Here is a 7428-nt window from a genome sequence, read left to right on the forward strand (position 1 = left end):
CAAAATCTGGCCAGCCTGCTTCTGGGTCTTTTGTCCCAAACCGAAAAGGCAATTCCCTGTGGAAAGAAGTTGAACCAGCATTTGTATGGCCCTGGGTGCTGGGCTCCTCCAGGCAGGTTGCACCTCTCCCCAGCACCTTACTTCTTAATTTCTGCCTCTCCTTCTCAGAGCCTCCTGCAGCTCTCTTATACATCATCAGCCTGAAATTGCTGAAGCCTGGTACAGGTGTCCTAGCAACGCTCCTCCTCACCTTGCAAGGGGTGGATGCTGATAAGCAAAGCATGCAAACCCTGGCTGTGGGTGCCCCAGAGTGGACCTGTCCCGAAGGTATGCTTCAACCCTGGGGGAGATGCATTTTCTCTTCTTTCTTCCCCCAAAATCTTCTGGGAACTGGTAGGTTTGTATGTTTTGTTTTGTTTTTCCCACCTCTGTCATGTTGCATTCAAAACATCTGGCTTTGCCTCTCCTCCCTTGGGAAATAGACTGCAGTGATAGTCACAACCCATGTGGATCTTGAACGTGGGGTTTTGGGCTTTAGAAGAGACCAGCCACCATGGCTGTGAATCAGGGCAGGTAAGGAGTCATGGGTGGCCAATGATAGATGAAACCAAACTCATTGCCTGCTTGCTGTGCTGTCTATGGGCTCTTTGTAATTGTCTTCTCTTGGGTGTTTTCCCATGGCATTGGATCCTGGTTGTTCTGTTTTGCATTCAAAAGCTGGTAACTGTAGGCTTTCTGGATTGTTGCGAGGACATTTGTTGTCGACGGAAGGAAGACACAGACGCTCAATATGAGTGATCAGTGAACTTCGATTTATTGGATAGCTCAGTCGTCTTTTATCTAATTCAATATAATTAGCTCATACATATTGCAAAAGCTAAGCTCATGATTGGTTAGTGCATTTCTTTATTTTATCAGCTAGTTTCTCACTCCCATCAACCGAAATAACACAGTTAGTACTTTCCCAGACCACCAACAGATATCATGTTCTTGTACCTGAAACCTCCCAGATCTTACGTGCTTTCTCAGACTCATTTACGTACTTTCTCAGACTCATATGAGCTGCGTTCGATACTTTGTTAACTCGCGACCTCCTAGTTGCTCAACATTCACATGACCTACTTCACTTAACCATTCCTCCACACTGGATGGTTCAAAACCCTGCGTTTTCTCACCTTCTTCCTCCCCCTGGACCTAGGTTTCTTTCCTGAGGCCAAGCTCAAATGCAGCATGGAGATAGTTCCTCCAGGTTTGCTACACAAGAAGTGCTCCTCCTTTTCCATGGGAGAACAACTGGAAGGGCCTTGGAGGACCTGCTCAGACATGCATCATTAAGTGGATGAACAATGTGAATTATGTAAAAACAGCTCCAGGGAAGCCATTTCCAGTTGTTCCCTAGGATGATTGCTAACTGTTTGGGTGGGAAAGTCCCTGAAGGTCCTGAAGCTGGGCTGTTGGATGGTCAGGTCTCTGTCTTAGTGGCTTTGAGCATCTTCAAAAACAGCAGTTCCCCACTGCACTGGGTCCCTGTTTGAGCACACTCATGATACCTAGCAGAGGAGTGAGGGGAAACCATAATACCCCATTGGACTTTTCACTCTTTGCTGCTTTGCCATCAAGCTACCTGCCAGCATGTCATAATGCCTGAAGGTTGCTCCTGGGTTGGGGACTTTATGCAGTGGCCCACTGGCAGCCCAAAGTGCTTTGTTTTTGCAGCAAACCTGCCTGTGAAGCTTTGAAGTAGGTGGTAGGGATGAAGGCTAAGGTTGAGACTGACTGTGTACATGTGGAGAAGAAAGTATTTTTTTTCCCCTTGAAAAAAAGATAGTTTTTTTTTTTTTTTTTTCTTTGCTGGTATGGAAACAGCAACACCCAGCCAAGTGCTGTGGAGCTGGGGAGGTGTACAGGAAGGTAAATTGAGAACACATGCTTGCAATACTGAATGGAAAGAGTTTAATGCAAGTCTTGTGGCTTGCTGCTAGTTTGGCTTTGATTGATCTTGTAAACTGGGTGATTTTAACTGTAGGGTTGTAAAGTTTATTAATAGTTTATTAATGTCGCTGGGGCTGGTGGGCCTTGGCAAGCCCAATCTAGACGGCGGATGCAGAGGAGTTTGGTCTGCAAATGCCTCTTGGTAACTGCAATGGTGCTGTCTTCGTGATATCTGTGGTTACAGAAGATCCAGTGAAAATCTGCTTCCAGTGAAATCTGCTTTGCTAGCTGCTCTCCCTAGCTGTCAATGAATTAACGATCTGGCCCTAAACCAAACAGTAACTAATTAAACTATTTTCAGTTCCCAGAACCACTTAATTCATTCTATTTGCAAGGATACAATATTAAGTGAGATTCAAATTGGCTTTTGCCAGAGCACTTGAGAGATGCTTCTTTGCAGAAGGCTATTTCCATTCAAAACTTCAGTCTTCCAACCCCAGGGGCCAGAGAGTGAGCTGTGCTAATAAAAGCTGCACGAGATGCTTTTAGCTGAGGAATACTGCTCTTTCTCATGGTCTTTTTAGTATATAAACCACTGACTGTTTTTTTAAAGTCTGGGCTTCTTGTGATTTAATTGTCTGGTATTGTTCTACCCCAAAACAACTGGAAAAAGTCCTCTTCCTTGGCAGATCTCTTCTGCACATGTATTTTGTTTCAAGCTCACTCGCCTGGCTGGGATTTATCTCTGTTATTTTGTAGTGGAAATATTAAAGCTGCTGGAAAACAATCTTCCAGCAGATAAAGTGTGTTTTCTGTACAGAGTTGCTAAAAAGGGGATTTTTAGAAAGGCTAAGCATCTTCAGACACTGGTGCTCAAGGAGGCTCAGAGCTTTGGGTGTGTTTGTATTGTGGAGCCTCTAATTGCCCAAGGAGTATTTTGGCACCCAGGTGTATTATTATCTGTTACTATTCTGCAGGAAAATACGGAGTACACTTTCCCAAAATAATTTTTCCCCTCTTGTTTCCTTTTAATGGAGCCTGGTGCTTCTGATGTGCAAAGAGCACTGAAGATTTTAGCAAACTGCACTGGGCTGCTGCAGGTCCATACCAGATCAGCAGTACAAAACACACTTTCTCCTTTTTTTTTTTTTTTTTTTTTTTTTGGCCAGAGGAAAAAAAAAAACAAAAAAAAAAAATAAAACTCTGGGGTTCTGGAGCTGGGGCTACAGGGCTATTGAGGACCATAAGCCCATTGCACCCCAACTGAAAAGGAGATACAGCATATGAGGCCATTATTCTACCTCTACACTGACTCATGGATGGTGGCAAATGCTCTGCAGGGTGGCTGCAGCAATAGAAACAAAGCAACTGTCAGCGAAGAGGTAAACGTATCTGGGCTGTTACCCTGTAGCTGAGCTTCAAAAATTGAAGTGACTCAGGTGGACCTGGACTGGGAACATAAGGGTGAGCTGTTTGTAGCTCAATGGGGCCATGAAACATCAGGACATCTGGGGAGGGATGTCACGTACAGATGGGTTTGTGATCGAGGGGTGGACTTGACCATTGAGGCCATCACACAGGTTACCCATGAGCGTGAAACTGTGCTCTGATCAAGAGAGTCATGAGGGTAAAATCTCCCTGGAACAGGGGGAGGTGGATAGGGTTTCGATATGGTGAGGCCTGGCAAATTGACTATATCGGACCACTCCCACAAACCTGCCAAGGCAAATGGTACATATTATGGGAGAAGCAACTACTGAGTGGCTGGAAACACATCCCATACACCATGCCACAGCCCAAAACACTATCTTGGGCCTGGAAAGGCAAGTGCTGTGACATCATGGAACACCAGAGAGAATTGAGTCCGACAATGGGAGTCATTTCCGAAACAATCTTGTCACTTTCTGGGCCAAGAGGCATGGCACTGAGTGGGTGTATCACATCCCTTACCACCCACAAGCCTCTGGGAAGGCTGAGAGGTACAATGGACTGTTAAAGGCCATGTTACAAGCATTGGGTGCTGGGACATGGAAACAATGGGACATAAATCTACCAGATCTACTTGGCTAGTTAACAACAAAGGGTCTGACAACCATGCTAGTCCTGCTGAAACAAAACCCCTACACATGGTGAGAGGAGCTAAAGTCCCTGTAGTGTACGTAGGGAAGTGGATGGGGAAGGCAGTGTGGGTTGCTTCTGCCTCGGGAAAAGGCAAACCCACTTGTGGGATGGTCTTCCCCCAAGGACCGGGGTATACCTGGTGGGTAATGCAAAAGAATGGGGATATCAGGTGCGTGCCTCGAGGAGATTTAACCTTGGGAGAAAACTAATCTGTAATCTAAGTTATACGTAGTAGGAAGACACTGCAGGATCAACGACAGGTCAGCTTTGCAAGGAACCAGGCAAGTGCATCAACAACTCGAGCTAAGCTGGTGCTGGCATCCAGAAATCCAAGAAATCCAACTCTGCCTGCCCTAAGTGACTGCTCTGGCAGATAAAGACTAAATCATCACCAGTTCTTATGAATGATTTTGAGAAAGACCTATAGAATGAAAAGATGTACCTACCTATCAATCTGTTAAAGGGCAAGGAACAATGGTGATGAGAATACTTATATGCTAAAGTACATTGGACCTGAGAGTGACACAAATGTTATGGAATAAGAGGTGGAGGTTATACTGGGTCTGGCTGGGATGGAGTTAACTTTCCCTGCAACAGCCCAGACAGTGCTGTGCTCTGCGCTTGTAGCTAAAACAGTGTGACAACACAAGTGTGGTGTCTACTGCTGAGCAATACTGGCACAGCATCAGGACTCCCTCTAACCCCCCTGAGAGCCAGCAGGCTAGGGGTAGGCGAAAAGCAAGGAAGGAACATCACCAGGGCAGCTGACCTAAACCAACCAAAGGGATATTCCATACCATCTGATGTCACACTCAGCAATAAAAGGTGCAAAAAGGAAGAAGAGGGGAGGGGTGGGCTCTCGTTGTGAAAACGTCTGTCCTCCAGAACAACGGCTACATGCGTTGAGGCCCTACTTCAAGGACGTGGTCAAGCATTGCATGTTTGTGGGAAGTAGAGAGTAACTTCTTTCCTCTGCACTTCCACGCAGCTTTTGATTGTTGCTTTTTTTCCTCTTTTCCCCTTTCAATTTTTTCCCTTTAGTTAAATTGTTTAATTAATAATATTTTTCCTTAGTAATTATTTTTCCTTTAATTAATTTATCTTTCTCTCAACCTGTGAGTTCTTTCTTTCCTTTTCTTCTTCCCCTCCTCACTCCCTTTCCTCAGAAGAGATAGTGGTTGTGGTGGTGCTACCTAGCAAGGTAAAACAACCACACAAACCTGCAACATTCTTGGTCTAAAGACAGATGCAGCAGCTGGCAGGGTTGGGGGTGAAGCTCTGTGCTATCATGAGTTTGGATTGGACTGGTAGCGATGCATGGGAAAGCCTTTCTATCGAACTGAGCGTGAAGTGGATAGAAACTTTTCCATAAAGAAAATTTACCCAAAGTGATTAGCATACACTAAACTATCCCCTGCCATCCTGCTGCTTTCAGAAAGGTAGTTAATCTATTTCAGCTGCAGTTGTTCTCTTCTTTCCTGTGCCCCTTCCCAAAATACAATTCATGTTGATGACTATAAAGAGCGCTAGCCTCAAATTTGGTTAAAATTTTTATAAACGGATCTAGAGATGTGTTGGCCAAATCAAATGAGAGGTGAGAGGTTTGGGTATGAAAACGCTAGTGTTACAGCTCTTCAGTCATTGAAAGATGGAAAAAAGAATAATTCCTAATAGCAGCAGATGGGGAGAGAGGTATTAGCACTTGAATTGGCAATATGAAAAGTGAGGAGCCACTACAGGGCAGGAATGATTTTCCTGCTCAAGACAAGTAGACTTCTGCTATTGGAAATCAAATTATGGTTTTGTTTTGTTTATTTTCCAAAATCACTTCCTGGAAGAAAGAAGGAAATGGAGATGATGCTTCAAAGGTGGAAAGGGCTAGTGCAGTAAATGAATTAAGGAAAAAACTATATAGCTCGTATCAGTGTTTACCACTATTTAATTAAAGGTATAAAGCAGTGCTCAGTAGCTGGAGGGAACAGCTCTGATGATGATTCTTCAACAGCTGCTTGCTTCTGGTGTCCAGAAATGTGTGTTCTGTTGTATCTGTGCTGCCTGTCACAATTAATTAAGATTTTATGCTGAGAACCAGAAGAAAATGCTTTCCAAGCATGAAGCTTCATACAATGACCAAATAATTGCACCACGAGTAAGTAGGATTTGGTATGGAAAAGGTCATGGACTGAGCTTGAGCAATGGGGCAGAATGGATTGAGCAAAATGCTGAAGGCTTTACTGTCGTTGCTGTTGCCTGCGGAGAAATGCTTTTTAGTGTTTATGCTATAGAATCATCATAGAATCATCAAGATTGGAAAAGATCTCCCAGATCATCTGGTCCAAGCATCCCTCTAACACCAATATCACCCACTAAACCATGTTCCTAAGCACCACGTCCGAGTTTTTCTTGAATACCCCCAGGGACAGTGACTCCATCAATTCCCTGGGCAACCCGTTCCAATGCCTGACTGCTCTTTCTGAGAAGAAATGTCTCCTCATTTCCAACCTGAACCTCCCCTGATGCAACTTGAGGCCATTCCCTCTTCTCTTATCAGTAGTTATCTGCAACAAGAGGCCAACCCCCAGCTCCCCACAGCTTCCTTTCAGGTAGCTGCAGGCAGCAATGAGGTGTCCCCTGAACCTCCTCTTCTCCAGACTAAACAACCCCACTTCCCTCAGCTTCTCCTCACAGGACTTGTGTTCCAGGCCCTTCACCAGCTTCGTGGCCCTTCTCCGGACAAGCTCCAGGGCCTCGATGTCCTTCCTGTAGTGAGGAGCCCAAAACTGAACATAGCACTCGAGGTGTGGCCTCACCAGAGCAGAGTACAGGGGGACGATCACCTCCCTGGTCCTGCTGGCTGGTGCCGTTGGCCTTCTTGGCCACCTGGGCACGCTGCCAGCTCACGTTCAGGTGAGCATCGACCAACTGGGGCTGTTGATCCTTTTCCACAGGATCTACTGCACAGCTTCCAGCCTCTCTGCCCCAAGTCTGTACCACTGCTTGGGGTTGTTGTGGCCAAAGTGCAGGACCTGGTACTTAGCCATGTTGAATCTCATCCCATTGGCCTCAGCCCATCGACCCATCCTGTCCAGGTCCCTCTGCAGGGCCACCCTATTCTCCGGCAGATCGACACTAACCCCCAACTTGGTGTCATCTGCAAAATTACTGAGGGTGCATTCAATTCCCTTGTCCAAACCATCAATAAAGATATTAAAGAGGATGGGCCCCAACACTGACCCCTGGGGAACACCACTTATGACTGGTCACCAACTGGACTTCATTCACCACCACTCTCTGGGCCCAGATGTTCAGCCAGTTTTTAACCCAGCAAAGAGTGTACCTGTCCAAGGCATATGGGTTGTCAGTTTCTCCAGGAGA

The sequence above is a fragment of the Aythya ferina genome (genome assembly GCF_964211825.1).
Source record: "Aythya ferina genome assembly, chromosome: 27".
In the NCBI taxonomy this organism is placed as follows: Eukaryota; Metazoa; Chordata; class Aves; order Anseriformes; family Anatidae; genus Aythya; species Aythya ferina.